Source organism: Tenrec ecaudatus, chromosome 18 (genome assembly GCF_050624435.1).
Source record: "Tenrec ecaudatus isolate mTenEca1 chromosome 18, mTenEca1.hap1, whole genome shotgun sequence".
NCBI classification, from domain to species: domain Eukaryota; kingdom Metazoa; phylum Chordata; class Mammalia; order Afrosoricida; family Tenrecidae; genus Tenrec; species Tenrec ecaudatus.
In genome coordinates this window covers 40,028,950-40,048,002 of record NC_134547.1, presented here as the reverse complement: position 1 = coordinate 40,048,002, position 19,053 = coordinate 40,028,950, and the positions used below count along the sequence as shown (strand labels likewise).

Sequence of the window (19,053 nt, the reverse complement as noted above, 5' to 3'; positions counted from 1 at the left end):
CCGGTCGTATTCCGGCCCGGTGATCCATTGTGGATTGAACGATTGCGATCCAGAGGGATTGTACTGGCTGAGTTTTGAAACATCACCAGGACTTTCTCCCTACTCCATCTCAGTCTTGAAGCTCTGCTGAATGAAACCTGTTTAGTATCTTAGCAATAGCCACTCCTCCACTGACAGGTGCCTGCGATATAAGCCTGCTACCTGTATATTTTTTATTCACCAGCCCCTGCAATCCCATGAGCCAGCAGAAGTCTCCAGTCGGCCTCCTGACATAGTGTGTGAGGTCTGTGTGGAGTGTGTCAATATGTCCCCCAACTAGATGCTGTTGGCAGAAGGGATTGCTATGGAAATAGCTAAGCAGTGGAGTCTGCTGGCATAGTAAACACTCACCAGGCCTCCCTGTGAGCCCTATAGCACTGGCCTTCCAAACCAACAACAGTACTTAACCCCTGTGGAGGCAACTCAGATCTCTTTGTTCCCCCTTCTTATTGGGACTGAAGATTACTGAGTGAGGCTGTTGCATACTAGGAAGCAAGCAGATGACCTTTTGTAGAAACGTCAGTCATAGCCAACATACTTCTGGGCAGATTGTAATAACAGGCTGCCGTGGGAGTCTGTTTAAAATGTGACTGACTGCTCCTCCTGCAACCACTAACTATGAGTTGATGAGCTGATAAAAATTCCTGCAGGAAATTCCTCACACTGGAGTCAGAAAGTGGCTCACTTAGTGGAGACTGCTCCCTCAACTGCCACAAGGACACTGGCTTTCTGAAAAACGGCAAGGCATCTTCGGAAGGTCCTTCTGGGGAGTGCCAGTCCCGCCTCCACCTGAAATGGAGGAGGAGCTTCCCTTCAAGGTCGGCTTGACATAAACAGTCTCCACAGGACAGAGAGAAACCTCCCTGTAGAAGCAGAGGCCAACACCCAGCCTCAGAGGGAACTTGCTGGGTGTGGATTTTCTGACTGAAAAACATGCTTGCCGAAATGGAGAAGGGAAACAAAAAATATCTAGAGAAAGGGACTTTGTCCCCTGTTGGACAGGATGATTAGTACACTCGTGGACAGGCGAGCCACACCATATCCACTGGTGTGTGGAAGAGACTGAAAGTTGGAAAATAAGATCTGAAACTGTGGGATGCCAATTAAGCCTGGGAGAGAGGAGGAGTTAGCACATAGAGAGAGAGCGCAATAAAACAAGTAAGCAAAGGCTTATGCCTCTACCCACCTCTTGCAGAAAGTAGTGTGGGTAAAAACACCAAATTCTGAGGAACACTGAGAAATTCCACACCCTCAAAAATTCTAATGCCTCGCTAGACAAAAAAAATCACAAAACATACAAATGACAGGGAAACTATGGCCCATCTAAATGAACATGACAAAGGGAGTGAAAGTGCATCTAGAGATGACCAAATGATGGGGGGGGGGGAGGCGGGGGGAGAACATAATACATCAGACATAATTGAAAGCATAAGGAAAAAGAACAAAAAGGATATGGAAAACAATGTAGAACAAAATTCGTATCTAAGAAAAGAGATACTACAAAAGGACAATAACTAAAATGTAAAAGAAACACACTAGAGGGACATAATAGACTTAATCAAAGAGTAGACAGAATCAGTGAGTTAGAGGATGAAATTGTTAGGATTACAGATGCTGAAAAGCAACAAGATGAAATCTCAAGAAGGTTGGGCAAAGTTTAATGAAACTATGTGACAGCAAGTGATCTAATACACACATCATGGGAATTCCAGGAGGAGCTGAAATAGAGATAGGGACAGAAAAATGTCCAAATCTAACAAAAGATAATGGATCTAAAAAAATCTAAGGAGCTTAAAGAACCCCAAACAGGATAAACCCAAAGAGATCTATACCAAGATAAACCATTACTTAAAAAAAAAAAAAACACCCCTCCAAACTCCCTGCATAGAGTCAATTCCAGCTCACAGCAACCCTATGGGACAGGGTAGAACTGCCCCTGTGGGATTCTGAGACTTACAGGTAAAAAGCCTAGTCTTTCTTTGGCAGAGTAGCTGGTGTTTTCAAATTGCTGACCTTGTGGCTAACAGCCCAACACTATACCACCAGGACTCTCAAAAAATAAAAAGAGAGTCTTGAAAGCAGAGAGAAAAAGGCAAGCAGTTACATACAAAGGATCCCTAACGTTCTGATTTTCCTTCAGGAACATTGGAAGCCCGAAGGAAATGGGATAATATATTTGAAATGCCAAAAGGAGGGGTGGGGTCGGGGTACGGTCACTCAAGAATACTATATTCAACAAAACCACCCTTCATAAAATGAGGATAAAAGGAAAACATTCCCAAACAGACTGAAGCTGAGAAAAGTCATACTTTCCAGGCTGCCTTGCAAAAACAGCAGCTCTGTAGATGGAAGGAAAAGGCACTAGTAATTCAAAGTCAGACATAAAAAGAAAGCTCCCCAACAAGATAACAAGATTAAGGGCTAGTAATAATGTATCTATTGAGATAGTTAAAGTTTATTGTGCCAACCTGGCCGATAAAAACATGTGGAGTTATTTGAAGGGCGGAGGGATAAATGGCTCAGTGAGCCTCGCCTTTTGAATTCTCGGGTCTCTTTGCTTTGTCATGGTGGGACCAGGGTACAGCTGCCTTAGCCAGTTCCCCGCTTCAGCTGTCAAGGCTCACTTCCTGCAAGACATCCCCGAGGAGAAGCCACATGGCCCTACTCCGATGCAGCCCTGGTTGCTGGAGCAGCCGTGTGGAGACCCCTGCCAGCGCTGAGATGCTTACACACCGACTGACTCGGCTTTCCTCCTGCAGTCGGCAACATTATGTGTGTTTTGTGAGATGGACTTTGTGGATCGGTGTCACACATATGGGTTAATGTTGGACTTGTGGGCTTGGGAAGCACTGGGTTGGGATGTTTTCCTTTTTAAAAAAAATATTAATAACCTCCTATCACATGGGACTTGAGAGTTGAGTGAGTGGGATGTTTTCTTAATGTGCACTTTTTATATCAAACTCTCCCTTATACATATAAGTTTCTGTGGATTTGTTTCTCTAATGTACCCAGACTAACACATCTATAATTGATCATTCTGTCCTGTCCTTCGTGTTTCTAAAATAACAAATATATAAAAGGAAAGGTTAACTATATTACAAGGAAATGTAATGTATTACATTAGTTAGTGGTAACAAGAATAAAAGTGGGAGGAGAGGAATGGTATACAGATTTTTTATAAGCTATTGAAGTTGATACCAACTTAACCAAGAATATTAAAAAGAAACTCTTAAACACAATCGCCATGGCAGTTACTAAGGCAGTACATTAAGAAAAACAATGTCAAAGGAATGAGATGTAGACATTTTGTTACATATAAACTCACATAAGTCTTTAAATTCCCTATAGGTGGCTATAATGAATAACTCTTCACTTGTTGCATACATTGTAGCAAAAAAGAGAGAAAGAAAAAAATACACAAATGGAAAGGAGAAAGGAACCAAAAAGGCTCACTAAAATAAACCGACAAAGCAACAACAAAAAGGTTTAGCACAGCAAATCACAAAACAGCTGACACATGTAATTACAGCAACTGTAAATGAATAAAACGTGCCAATCAAAACAGGGAATGACAGAATGGGCAAAACACAAAAACATGATCAAACTGTATGATGATTATAAGAGACATGCCTTAAACCCAAAGACACAAAGGTGAAAAGTGAAAGGACAGGAAAAAATATTCCTTGAAATAATAACCAAAAGAGAACTGGGATGGAAATCTTAAAGTAAACTTTAAGACAAAATCTGTCAGAAGACATGAAGATGGAGAACAATGATAAAACAATCAATTAATCGAGAATATTTAACAACAAGCATACTTACATCCAACATCAGAACACCTAAATATATAAAGAAAACACTGATAGAATTGAAAGAAGAAATACCATTACAATAACAGCTGGAGACCTGAATGTGCTAGTTTCCGTTTTGGACAGAATGTATCAAGTAGATCAAGAAACAGGATCAGAATGATGCTATAAACAAATTACTTAACAGATACATATAGGAAAGACCTTCCCAAAACAACAGGGTGCACGTGATACTCCTGTGCACCTGGGTCATTCCCCAGGACACATCACAAAGTCCTTCTTGAACATTTGAAAACATACAAAATATTTTCTCTGATCACAATAGAGTGAGGCTAGGCATCAATAAGGGGTTGGGGGCAATATAGAAAATATATAAACATGGGAATTAAACAACACACTAAATACCAATGGGTCAAGAAAGAAATCAATGTAGAAGCTTGACTGAACGAACTGAGCCCTACCTCAAAACTACCTGTATCCTTAGATTTAGAATTGAAATACTCTGATGGGAAAAGAAGCAAAGGATGGCCACCCAAGACTGTGGAAATGGTGATCATTGGACCTTGGGTGAGACCCCTGGCTTAGTCAGTATCTGCTGACAGGGGATTCAGAACCACCATATATTTAGTACCTCAGTGATTACTTTGCCTTGATATTACAAGCTGTAATCTGATAGACAAGGATCTGAACTGGTAAAAAAATTATACAGAACATTTTCCCTTGACACCAACCCCCATGCTCAGTGTAAGCAGAGCCCAATCAGTTGAGAAATCAATCTGTACAAAGCTCATGGATTGGACTATATACACATAAACTCCTCATATCAATAGTATCTTAAATTCTATGTCATTCAAAAATTATTGATGTTACCAATCCAATGACCTTAAACCCCAGGGGGTTTGGATTGACAATGCTATTCTTTTTTGTTTCTTTGTTTTTTTGCCTTTTGTTTGTTTTTGCTCTTGGTTTTCATTTTTTGTTTTGGTCATATGACCCCGCCAAAGTAAACCCAGGGACAAACAGATGGATTCGGGGCTCCCACTTAATTCTAGCCCCAATCCAAGAACAGTTAGTTCTTATAATATAGCTCTGTTTGATACTCATCTTCATGAAGAGATCACTGAAGATAGAAGAGTGCTACCGCAACATGTGGTGAAGAAAGCAGTTGGTGCCTGGTTATCAATTGGAAAGTGTCTGAGGTCTTAAACGGCTGTGTTCAAACAGCCTTCTAAGTGAGCCATTAAATAAGCCCACATCAATGAAGCACACAAGCCTATGTGATCCAAAGATGACCATTGCAAAATCCAAATATGATGATGGCAAAAGTATCAGAGCCTAAATTGTGAACACCCAATTTGTAGAAGGCTATTGAGGGTGGTGGGCGCCCAGCCCAAATCCATCTGCAGAGTGTCTAGTCAGATTAAGCCTCTGGCGGATCCCCTCTAGACTTAACAGCTTTACTATGAGACAGAGATTATTGTAAACTCGATTGTGGTGAATCAAACTACAGTATAATATGATCCTTGGTCAGTTGTCCTCCCTCTTGACCCAACTAAATTTGCTCTAGACTCAAATATTTCTCACTTGTTCCATGACAGAAATTTCTTCTCTGGCTTTTTAAATATTGATGATGGTCTTTTCTTTCTTACTCTTTATTTTTACTATTATTTTCCTCTTGCTGTTACATTTTTGTTTTTATTATGTTTCCCAGTTTTAAAGCATAAAAGGAGTGGCTGCATAGAGACAAAAACTGATACACTGGTTTATCAGGGACATTGGGGTACGAGAGGGGGGAGGGAGAGGGGATTTTGGGAGTAAGTAATGAATGCAGTAGGGGACAAGGAGCATTAGAACTGATTGTGATGATGTATATACAACTCCTTTTTTAAGTGATTTATCTACGGAAGGGTATATGTTAATACTACTAGAATACAGCCAGAGGCACTTTTTATTGATCATTTGCTTTTCTTATAGAGGGACACTAGTAAAACGTAGTCCTATTTCATGTACTCTATCCCTATTGTTAGAAAAATCTGTCTTAATTTTTGGTCAAACCACAATAATAGGAAACAAAATAAGTCCAACAAAACCCGGGGGGAGGAAAAGATTGACAAGTTTTTAGCTAGACCGACAAAGAAAATACACAATTAATTAAATTTTAAAATGTAAGGTGACATTGCAATTGACCCAAAAGTAAAGATAATTATGACAGAATTAGATAACCTAGAAAAATGGTCAAATTCCTAGACACATACAACTTATGCAAACTGATTCAAGAGGAAAGAGAAAATCTCATGAGATTCATAGCAAGTGAAGAAATTTAATCAGTGATAAAATTCTTCCAAGATTGGCCCAGACCAGATAGTGTCACTGGGGAATTCTACCAAATAGAGACAAATTAACACCACAAGTGTTTAAACTCTTCCAAAAAGATAGATAAAAAGTCGTTTTTAATTCACTCTATGAAGCAAACATAACTGATACTCAAATCAGATGAAGCCACCACAGAAAAATAAAATTTCAAGCCAGTATTTCTAATAAATAATAGGTATAAAACCTCTCAACCAAATAGTAGCAAGCAGAAATCAACAGTGTATTAAAAGAAGCGTACACCATGAATATGTGACAATTATTCCAGATGTATAGGAATGCTTCAATATTAGAAAATCAATCAGTGGACCATGCATATCAGTAGAACAAAGGAAAGAACCACACAACCATCTCTTTGGAGGCAAAAAAAAAGCACTTGATAAAATCCAACACCTTTTTTTGATGAAAATTGTATATTCAGTATCTTTTTGGAACATATGTGAAAAATTAACCACCAACATTATACTTAAAGAAATACTGAGATGTTTCCCCCTTTTAATTGAGAACAAAACAAAGGTACCACTCTCATCTATTCTGTTCAATATCTTCTTAGGCATCCTAGCAGAGAAATTAGACAAGAAAAAGATAAAAGGTATTCAGATTGGAAAAGAGGAAGTTGGATTATCTCTACTCATGGGTGGCATACCCTACATATAGAATATCCCAAAGAGCCCACAAGAAAACTTTTAGCAGTGGTTGTCATCCTTCCTAATGCTGTGACCCTGTAACACAGTTCCTCATGTGTGGTGATCCCCAACCATAAAATTATTTTCATTGCTCCTTCATAACAATAACTTTGCTGTTATGAATCATAACATAAATATCTGATATTCCAAATGTAGTTACATTGTTACAAATTGAACATAATGAAAGCAGAGTGATTAATCACAAAACAATATGTAATTATGTATTGTGAAATATTTATTTCTAACTACAAATAAATGAAATTTTGTCTTGAAACATGGTGGATCACGAGTAACAGTCTTAATATAACAATGGTAAACTACATTGCTACATTTTGCCACACTATGCATAAAAACCCCACAGCAATGCCAAGGTCGAGATAGCTTCATTCTCACCAGATCAGCATATCTGCATGTGGGAGGATCCGACTGGAGATGGAGAGAGGAGCGGTGTCTCGGTTCCTAAGACCATGGAAAATGTGTTTTCCAAAGGTCGTAGGCGACCCCTGTGAAAGGGTCGTTCGACCCCGAAAGGGGTCGCGACCCACAGGTTGAGAACCACGGTAATAATAGAGGAATTTAGCAGTGTTGCGGGGTACAAGGTGAAAAAATAAAATGTCAGGTTCCTAAACACTAGCAATGAAAAATCCAAAAGGGCAATTAGGGACCAATTCCATTTACAATAGCATCTGTAGGAATAAATTTAACCAGAGTTGTGAAGGATTTATGCAATGAAAACTATAAAACACTGCTGAAAGCAATTAAGAAAGACTTAAATAAATGAAAAGATGTTCCACATTCATAGATTGGAAGACTTCCTATTGTTATTATATCAATACTACCAGAAGCGACCTTTGAATTCAACTCAATTTCAATAAAAACGTCAACAGCCTTCTTTAGAGAAAAAGAAGAAACAATTCTCAACATGATATAGAAAAGCAGGGGAACCTGGACAGCAATGTTGAAAGAAAAGAATAAAGTAGGAGGACCATCTTTCATAATTTTAAGACATATGTGTATGTGTTGGACGGCTTACCACTAGTCCAGTGGAGAGATGGGGCTATCTGTTCCCACAGAGCTGTGCAGCCTGGGGACTCTATGTAGGATCACTGAGTCAAACTGGCTCCACGGCAGTGGGTTTGGTTTATACCACAACAGTAATCAAAACATGTTGGTACTGGGTACAGCAACAAACACGTAAGCCACTGGAAAGGGCTGAGAGTCCAGAAATAAACCCACACATCTACAGTCAACTGATTTTCTCCCTCAGATTCTGACAATCTTTTATTATACAAAAATAAGCAACACTAGGCACTGGATCTTGCAAAATACAAGGGTGTACCCCTCAAAAAATCCTGTCATACGCATATTTCCCCAGCTAGGTGATTACTAAGCAACTCGCTCTGAGTTAGTGCACTCAGTGGAGTTGCCTGGGAAGGTTCTTTCCAGTCACAGTGAATTTTTTTGTAAAAGCAATTTTGTTTGAAACTCATTTTTGGTGATGGCTCATTTAAGGGAAGTGTATGACTATGAAGCTTTGCTTCCTGCTCTGGAAAAGTGCTGCAGAAACTGTTGTGATGTTGAACACAGTTCACAAGGATAGCACTATGGGAAAAACTCAAGTGTGCAAGTGGTTTTCTCATTTCCAAAAAGGTGAATTATCAATGACAAACCTCATTCTGGAAGTCCATCAACTTCCCACATAGAAGAGAATGTCAACTCAGAGTGCATTTGGAGTTTGTTCCACCGGGTTAGACTGTTAATCAAGCTTTCTAGTTAGAGTTTCTGAAAAGGCTGTGTAACAGTGTGCAACCAAAAGGCCTGATTCACAGCAGACGGGGGACTGGTTCTGCCACAAAAATACACACGCTCACACAGTCATCTCAGTGTGCCAGTTTTGGGCAAAACATGGCATGCCTCTCATGCTTTCCACACCTTATCCACCTGACCTCACTCTGAGTGACTTCTTTTTGTTTCCATGAATGCAGAGAGACATGAAAAGACAGCAATGTGACCATGTAGAAGAAGTGAAGAAAAAAACAAGGGAGGGGCTGTCAGCCATCCAAACAGATGAGTTTGAAAAATGTTTCCAAAAATAGAATCACAGATTTGACAAATTTATTAAGTGTAATGGAAAGTGCATTGAAATGTGATAGCATTGTTTTGTTTTTTAAAAAAAACAATTCATAGCTTGGGGAGGAAAAAATATCTTTCTTTGGGGTTCCCCCTTGTATGTCTTAATCAACTCTAAAACTTTCCGAAATGAAAAATGCCTTAACCACCTCTGTAAGGTTTTTAGTGAACAGAAAAAGTCCAAATTTTCATATGCATAACTGATCACTGTATAACTGGCAATCTCAAAGCTAGATATTACATTTTCTTCAACAAATTTCAGGGTTGAGGGTGGGGGGAAACGAGGAATGTTCATCCCAGTAAGTATAACACTACATTTCGGATTTACATGTAAAAAGAACTTTTGAGGAAAAATGGCTGCTACTATCCTCAGATTTATTCTCATATTAGCGTTCACTGCTGTCGGCCTGTCGGTCCATCTTGGGGAGGGTCTTTCTCTTCGGCTGACCTTTACTTGACCAAGCTTGATGTCCTTCCCCCGAGGCTGGTCCCTCCTGAGGATATGTACAAAGGACGTGAGACCTTTTGGTATCCTTGCTTCTAAAAAACATTCTGGTTGTATTTCTTCCACTATAAATGTGTTCATTTTTAAAAAATCATTGTATTGGGGGCCATACAATTCTTATCACAATCCCATACATTCATCCATGTGTCAAGTGCATATGTACATTTGTTGCCATCATCATTCTCAAAATATTTGCCTTCTACTTGAGCCCTTAATATCTGCTGCTCATTTTCCCCCTCCCTCACCACTCTCCCCTACCTCATGAACCCTTTATCATTCATATATTATTTAATGTGTTCATTCTTTGGGCAGTATAGGGTACCTTCAATATTCTTCTCCAGCACCAAAATTCAAAGGTATCAATCTGTCCATGGCCTTCCTTATTCGTTGTTCAGCTTTCATATGTATACAAGGCAATTAAAAACACCATGGCTTGAGTCAGGGGCACCTTCATACTCAAAGTGACACTTTACAGTGGTCTTTTGGAGCGGTTTCGCCCAATGTAATACATCATTTCATTTCTTAACTGTTGCTTCCATAAACATTGATGTGAGTCCAATAAAATGAAATCCTTAATACTGTCAATCTTTTCTCCATTTATCACGATGTTGCTTATTGGTCTAATTTCAAGATTTTCTGATTTTTGTTAAAGTTGTTGTCTTTGATCTATATCAGCAACTGCTTCAAGTCCTCTTGACTTTCAACAAGGTTGTTTCATCTGCATATCACATGCTGTTAATGAGCCCTCTTCAATCTTGATATCATTTTCTTCATTTTGCCCATGTTCTCAGATTATTTGCGCAGCATGCCCTTTGAATAAGTAGGTGGCAGAATGCAGCCTTGACACACCTTTCCTAATTTTAAACACTGATTCTGGTCACATGACTGACTCCTAATCTACAAAAAATAAACACAAGCAACTAGTTCTTAGAAGAACAGCAGGGATGATGCTCTCTGGTCTAGTTTTCAACAATGGATGATCCAATACAACAATTGCAGTAAACAGCATGAGGACCTTATCTGACCTCCTCTGGCTTCCCTATTGCCATGAGGCAGGGGTCATACGAGCTTCTGATTCTTCTTGCTTTATTCTGACACTAACAGTCCCTCCCGTGCTACTCTACATACATGCTGGGTTCAATAATTTGTTGTAATGGCCAAACAACTCAAAGACAATGCTCACAATTAAGGGGGCTTACTAAGGAAGACAATAGGCTAAGACAATCAAGATCTGCAAAACAGTAAGGATACAGTCATTGGTCTCCTCCGCCAACAGCCATGTCTCTCTTCAGTTTAGTCTCTGAGCCAGGTGGTCCCTTGGCTTTCGCCTTCATGGGCAAGGGAGCCAGCCCACCTGTCCCTCTGTCCTACAGTTCCTCAGTCTCAGGCTAGATAAGAAGGTCCCTCACAGCCTCAGCACTGCCCTTCTGAAGGAGTCTCCAGGCCACAATCTGTGATTGATGTGTCCCAGCAGCCTCCACCACTTCAGTCATAATCCTAAACACACTCTTCCAAGGTCCTTCGAAGATGGCTCATCCTCACAGACAGGGTGGTGGTAACAAAAACTGACCAAGCTCCTCTATTTGTCTCACACATCCCCTGTTTACAATGTCCCATCCAATCATTTACTGGTAGTTTCAGAGACTGGGGTATAAGAGTAAAAGTCACTTAGCAGTTGTAGCCAGCCTATACTTGTATAATATCTTTTCCTTAACAGTGTTTTATAAAATTGGCTAAATTAATGACACTAAATAGCATTAACTTAAGCTCCAGGGGGATGATTGATAAGTCTCTATCATAAATTGATAATGGTGTCTCTAAAGTGAACCAAATACATACATATATATGTATATATACATACATATGTGTGTATATATATATCTAAATGGATTTGGGGGTTTGTTCCTAATTCTGGCCCCCATCTAAGAACAATTCATTCTTATAACATGGCCCTGTTTGATGCCTGCTTTCCTAGAGAGATCACTGAAGATATGCATGTTACAGTGAAGTGTGGTGAAGAAAGCAGATGGTGCTCGGCTATCAGAAAGCAGAGGCTCTGGCATCTTAAAGGCTTATCTGAAAACAAGCAGCTACCTGAGTGAGGCATCAACTACGTCCACAGAGAAGAAGCACATCAGCCTGTGTGATCCAAGAATTGTAAATGATAAAATCCAAATCCGAAGGAGGAAATGACATCAGAGCTGCTTAAACTGTGAACACCCAGTTTGCAGAAGGCTGTGGATGACAGTGGAAACCCCAAATCTATTTTCAGGATCCACACCTGGATTAAGTCTCCGGTGAATTCCCTCTGACCATAGTTGAAGGATGTGAATAACCTTGTAATCAGAAACCATTGTAAAGGTGATTATGGAAAATGTACTTAAGTTAAAATGCAATAACTTATCATTTGATCTCCCTTTTGAACTATTTCAGGGTTGTTTCTATTTTTAAAGAACAAATGAATGGTAATACACATGGATTAAGCCTCTGGTGAAGTCCCTCTGACCATAGACCAGGGATGTGAATTGCCTTGCTCTCACACAGTGCACTGGAAAGGGGATGATTGCAGATGCAGGCAGGTTAAATTTTCACACTATCATTGGATCTCCCTTTGATCTCATTTTTAATGTCTTCTGTTTCCTTTTTATTGAGGTTTTTCTTTGTTTTATTTTGTTATTGCTGTTGGATTTTTTGTTTATTTTGGCTTGTTTTTCTTTTAAATAAATAACTTGTGGTATTTTCATTAATTTGGATATTACACAACAAGAGTGTAAATTTTGCTACACATAATGTGGATGAAATAACAAATATATTTTAAAAGTCAGTACCAAATGTCTGAAGTGAATAAAAAAGTACTGATACAGAATCATAGAACCCCTTATTAAATAAAGCTATCAAAATATAAAGCTACTGTTTCTCTACAGTTCTTCTATCTAGGTCTACAAATGTGTGTGTGTGTGTGTGTGTGTGTGTGTGTGTGTGTGTGTGTGTGTAATGTGAAAATAGCCTTTATTTTTTTGGTCCCATATAATATGTGCATTTTCTGTGTATGAAATTCAGGGTAGTAAAATTACAGAGAGAGTAACTGGAAGAATGGCTCCTAGGGGGATGGAAGAGGGGGTTGAGGGGAAATAGGGAGCTAGTAACATGAGGGCAAGGAAGAAGAAAATGTTCTAAACTTGATTACGGTAATGGTTGTACAACTCTTTAATATGACTAAACTTTTGCATTGTATGATATGTGAATTACATGGCAATTAAAATTGTTTTAAAAAGTGATGCAGGGGGAGATACAGAACAGAATTTCCACTTTTCATTGCCTCTAGACTTTCTGGGATATTAAGGTAGATGAACTCCTGAAAGTATTATTCTGAGATAGAGTCTCTTTTGTACTCTAAAACAAAGTTCAAAAGTCAAAGGATTTTAATCTTGATTTAGAGTGCAAAGAGATCTCAAATATAGTTTGAGAATATTTATTAAGTCTTCAACGGACAAGACACAGACACATCATCTAGATGAAGGAGACCATTAGCACAAGGCCATATGGTGTCCAAGTATCTATAAACACACAGCTACTTAAGTAAAGCAATGGCTCCCAAAAGGAATCGTCACTGCCCTCTCAGAAGGGTCACAGCCAGGGCACAGTAGAGCAACAATGAAACACACAATATTCTTCTGATGTGGCTTCCTCAACCCCAATGTCATGACCCCAGTCTTGCCTTTCACTGTGGACTAGATCGGAGCATATACACAGGTACAAATAAGAGATAAGAGCTCACATCACATGGAACACAGGAACAGGAATGTGAGTAGCGATGCCAGGAGGGTAGGGGGAGGTGGGAAGAGGAGAGAAGAGGGGGGAACCGATTGCAATGATTGACTCATAACTACCACCATCCCCCCTCCAGAGGGATGAACAACAGAAACGGTGGGGGAAGGGACACAGCAGTTGATATAAGATATGAAAATAATAATAATTTGTAATTATCAAGGGGTCACCAGGGTGGGAAATGGGGAGGATGGAAGAAAGAGGAGCTGATACCAAGCGCTCAAATAGAAAGTAAGTATTTTGAAAATAACGATGGAAACATAGGTACTAATATGCTTGATTCAATTAATGTATGATTATAAGAGCTGTAAGAGCCCCCAATAAAATGATCTTTTATTTTAAAAAGGGAACGGTCACAAAATCCTTTGATCTGTGTTCAAAATGATCCTATGATCAGTGGCAAATCAATAGATCACAGTTACATTTGAGACTACAGAAATGGGAAAGGACCATGACTGGACTCATACATTGTTAGGTAGAAGAACTTACAAGATTGGTCCAGGGCCGACCAATTAAGACGGTCAGGGAAAGACTGAGAGGGCATGACTAGGCCCCGACTAGGGGACCCCTAGTACGATCCCTAAGGGAGAATGCCTCTCCCTGGGCTGGCTGCAGAAAAGGGTAAAGGTCGTCTACTTTCTAATACACTCTACCTGAGAGCAAGACTATTCACATTCTTGTTGATGGTTAGCAAGAATTCAGTGGAGGCTTAATCCTAGTGAGGATTCTGCAAATGGATTTTGGGCTTTCGATGTCATCTATAGCCTTCTACAAACAGGGTACACATTTGGCCAGGCAGCTAAAATAGGCAGAGCTCAAAGAAGTACATATGTGTTCACACATACCACCTTTATATGCATTGTACACACACACACGTGTCCAAACTGCTCTTCCAGTTACGCAAATCCCACTGAGCTAGTCCGAGAAAGAGAAGGTGCGGAGAGTCCATAGAAATCCAAGCATGATAAACATTTCTGTCAGGAATCTAATTAGGCTGCTTCCTGAGCAATGGCAGGTGGGAATAGGCAGATAATGGACAGTACTTGGCATCTAGGGATCTCTATCAGATCCTAAAACAAGACAGGTTATATGAGGCGGGCATGGAGGGACACAGGAGAATCGAAGATCAGTAGACACGTCCACAAGCCAACTTCTCTGTAGCAGCCACCACCAAAGCTAGATACAAAAGTCCTCCCCCACACACACATATATCTTGGCAAGGGAGGGTTTCCAGGCTTATCTAATCATCAGTTCTTCTGCCAGTCATGGGTGCAAGTAATCCTGGCAGGGTCCCTCTGAGATCACTGAATGAAAGAATCCATCGGCACATGTCCAACAAATGGTCTTGTAGCCTCAACGTTAGCAACAAATGGTCTTGGAGCCTCAACGTTAGCAACAAATGGTCTTGTAGCACACCACTTTACAGAGATGTCCCATCCATCACCGGCATTTCTGGCTGTGAGGAAATTCTAACCTACCTCCCCACTGGTATCTACCTGACCCCTAAAACCCCTCAAGAAAGGATGTGCACTTGGTGGAGTCCAGGTCCCTTTACCTGGAGGGGCTACAGTCGCAGGAACCCCTGAATGCCGTTCTCACCTCAAAGCCACCCTGGTGGCTGAGCAGCAGGTACAGTTCTACCTGACAGGGAAGCTGAGGTCCTGCAAGGGTGCGATTTGAGAGGAAGGCATTTCTTATTTCGGCTCGGCAATATCCCCTACTCCTCTCAGCATCCTTGTTCCAATGGCCTCATGACCCAGGTCTGGCTAAATTGAATAGTCTCTCCTAAGCTCCAGCAAGTAGTTTAGAGAGGGATATGTGACCACAATCAATTTAATAAAAATATTCTTCAGGATTTACACTGACCCATGGGAAAGGACATTCTTTCACCACCTGTGTCATTGTAAGGCAATAGCCCACCTGAGAAAATGCCCAACACAGAAAACTGGAGAGAGACAGAGGCCTGACAACACTCCCTGAGCCCATGGATCTAATTTTGCCAGGTGTTCGGAAGTCTCCAGGCAGTTTAATCACATGGGATAATCAATGTTCCTTTCAGCTTAAGCCAATTTAAGTTTCTGTCACTTGCAACCAAGAATTCCAAATTTCATGTCAGGCTTCCTGCCCCTTAAAGTGTCTAAGGAAGCCTCCAGGACTCCTCATTGGGTTCAGAGTCAGGGGGAGGGTCCTACTGACCTTGGAGATGAGACTGGCTCCCCTGCAGATACTGCCCAGTATCCTATGATCTCCGGCTAGGAGCGAGGCTAAGGAAGCAGCACTCTAAGGCATACCTTTCTGACTTAGGTCTCAGACGCTACAGCTCAGGCCTAGTCAGGCTTTAGAGAACATGGGGAAACTGGGGAGGAAGTGGTCTGGGGCTGGGAGGGACCAGGGGTTTTCCAGCATCATCTTCAGTTGCCTCCAGATGAGCCTTGAAGAAGGGACTAGGGAACTCGGATGCAATACTTAAATTGAAATCAATACAAGAAGAGTCTTGCTTGCACCGCAAGTATTCTCATCCTGTGATAGAAGCAGGAAGGAGATGCCCTGAACACAATCCGTGAAACACTTAATGGTGCCAGGCATTGTGAGTTCTTTACAGCTTCACAACTGCCCTAGAGGTGACTATGAAGTTTTCTCCATTTTATGTATCCATAAACTGAGGCACAAAGAGTCACACGCTCAAAAGAGAGAAAGCTGAAATTTAAATGGAGATCATTCAGAGTCTATTCTTCATCCTGCCTATCATCTTCATGGTGTCATCCACAGCCCATTACATATCCCTCTCTTTCCCACCCCTTTTACAAGGTCCAGGTCAGAGCTATGGACAAGAAAAACAAGAAACAAAACTCACTGCCATCAAATCAATGCCCACTCATCGTGACCCTCTAGTCCAGTAGAGCTGCTCCTTGTGAGTTTACGAGGCTGTGACTGTTTCTAGGAGTAGAAAGCCCCATCTCAGTTGGGGAAAGTAAACCTTATAAGGTCAGGCACCAAGCCAGGAAGCCTTCTCTGAGTCAGAGAGAGGTCTACTAGGACTTCCTCTTCCAGGAAGTCCTCTGAGCTAACCCCCCCAAAACAACACACATATTCTCCTTTCCTGTCCCCTAGGTCTCTGTTTGATATCAATTGATGCCATTCAGAAAAGCTGCTGTGGGTAGAAGGCTGATCCCATCTTTTGAGTATTGTAGGACTGGATCCTAAGGGGTGCTTAGGAAGCCCTTTCCCAGAAAAACGGGCAGCATCCCAATCTTAGCACAACCACCGGGATGAGAGTATTCTAAACTATCCCCAGCTTTCGCAAGGAACACAGACAATACTCAGGGGACCCACTTCCTTACTTAGTAGGTGTTTCCAGGAACATCAGCCAACCTTTGGGGCCCAGCCCCAGCAGACCCCAGACCTGAACAGGTGCTGGTAACCTCAGACACGGGAAGTGAGGGGTCTTGATGTATGATGAGGGGCAGTCGGGCCAGAAGAAAGAAGGGTTAGGCCCCAGTTAGATCTCGAGGCTGGGCCCTGCACCCACGCCTAACCAGGGTAACCATGTTGCTGCGGTCAAAGACCACAGGCACAAGACTTTGCCTTCCGGGTCAGCCAACTGCACGCTTTCCTTGCTAATCCGTATCACAGGCTCGGGCTTTCTTTACCGGGGAGTCTCGCGCCCATGCCTTCTCACGGCGATACCAACACTCTTTTCAGAACATGTCTGCTCACAGGGGTGCCCAGGAAATGGAGGAGGGAAAATATCAAGAGGATTCCAGCCTGGGATCACTTTAGTCTTCAAAACCTCTCAGGTCTCACTTCTGCCACCCTCACTTCCCCTCTACAAGTCCCCGAACACCCGTCCCTGAGCCTGAGAGCCTTAGACAGTCATATCGGCGTAGGCTGGTGCCAAATCTGATGTTTACCCCACATCTGATCCCTCCGCCCACTTCACGATGGGGAGGAACAGAAACAGGAAGTTAAGCTGGCCTTCAGGATCTCATGTGGTTCCAGCCCTGTCCAGGATAGCATGACAGGAGATGCCTATTGATTTCACGCTATGCCCGGGAGCCCCCGTGGCGATGATGAGGCATAAATGAAAGTAGGACACAGGAGAAGAGACCATTCCACATATCCAACAATGGCTGAAAGCAGGAGCCTGGTTAAACAGGAGTTCTGTAGGGGGATAGAAGGTTACATTTGACTCTTAATTCCTGTATTGTCAGTTACTTGTATAAACAGGAGCAAGAGAACCTAGATCTACAGCCTATACAGAATGAGTTCCAAAGATGGCAAAAACCTGTAAGAGAATTAATCTATATTGTGATCTATGTTGTAAAATAATACAGCCTTTCTAACCTGACATAAAATGCAAAGCTATAAAGAATAATATATTGAATTACACAAAAATAAATTTTACTATATGGTTAAAAACCATAGAAACCCAAATCAAAATATGAGTGACATATTAGGAAAATATATTTCCAATTCATATCACAAGGATCTAATTACTCTCATGTGTAAAGCACTCCTACATATAAAAAGACCAACAACCCAATAGAAAAATTGGAGAATATGAATAATGAGTTCACAGAAAACACAACCAACATGGCTCAAATTGAGGGACAATGAGCTTTACTGTGGCTCTGCCAGCAAAGTCTCTAACTACTGCCACATGACCTGTCCCTGCCTGGGTCTGGTAAAAGTGGGGGGAAGATACTGATACGATCACCTGTGAATAATTGCAAATAGGATTTGCTGGAGTGCCATCTTCCTATGTAAATGAGGAACCCTTTGGGAAGCAGGAGGCGGGATCTCATTACCAGCAAGAGCCCGGAGTGGAGCACATCCTCTGGGCTGGAGACCCCTGCACAGTGAGCCAGCGCCACCCTGATGACAGCTATGACACCAGAGCAGGAGCCAGAGCATGGAACAGAGCGATGGACTTCCCCACCCACTGTGTAAGCAAAGCTGGGTGCTTTCATGCAGAAGGCTAGCTTGCAAAGTCGGGTGTTTCTGAGCCCTTAGCTGGGGAAGCTGGGCTTGCTGACCAGGGAAGTAAAGTGGGGTGCCTTCAGGCTGTCTTTTTTTTTTTAATGATTTTTTTTGGGACTCATAAAACTCTAATCACAATCCATACATCAATTGAATCAGGCATGTTTGTACATACGCTGCCCTAATTCTCTTCTAGACATTTACTCTCTATTGAGCCTTCAGTACCGGCTCTTTTTCTCCCCACGACCCACCCGGATAGCCCCCTGATAGATTGTACATTTTTAATATTTCATCTCTCACACCGACCACTGTCTCCCTTCCCCCGTATTTTCTATTGTTCTTCTCCCTGTAGAGGAGTGTATGGTTATATGTTGATCAGTGTGATCAGTTCCCCCTTTCTCCCTTCCTCTCCCCGTCCTCCCCCTACCCTTCGCATTACCATTCCCACTCCTGGATTCTGGGTGTCGTGAGCTCCCACCCCTTTCTATACCTGTGTACATGTTCCAGTCTAATCTGAACTGGGAAGCAGCAGTGGGGTCATGGTAGTTGGGAGTGAGGAAGCCTCAAGGAACCAGAGGAATATGGTGTTTCATCGATGCCTACTGTTATGTGTCTGCTGATCAGGCTGTCTTACAGCAGAATGGTTTGCCCTTTGGGCATTTATGAGTAGACTTGACAGAAAGTTGTAGTCCGTCAAATGTACAAC

General features: G+C 41.5%; 1 protein-coding gene across 1 annotated transcript in view; it reads right to left on the bottom strand.

Moving 5' to 3' along the window:
• ADCY7 (adenylate cyclase 7) overlaps nucleotides 1-19,053 on the bottom strand; it is a 100,096-nt gene that overhangs the window by 30,087 nt on the left and 50,956 nt on the right.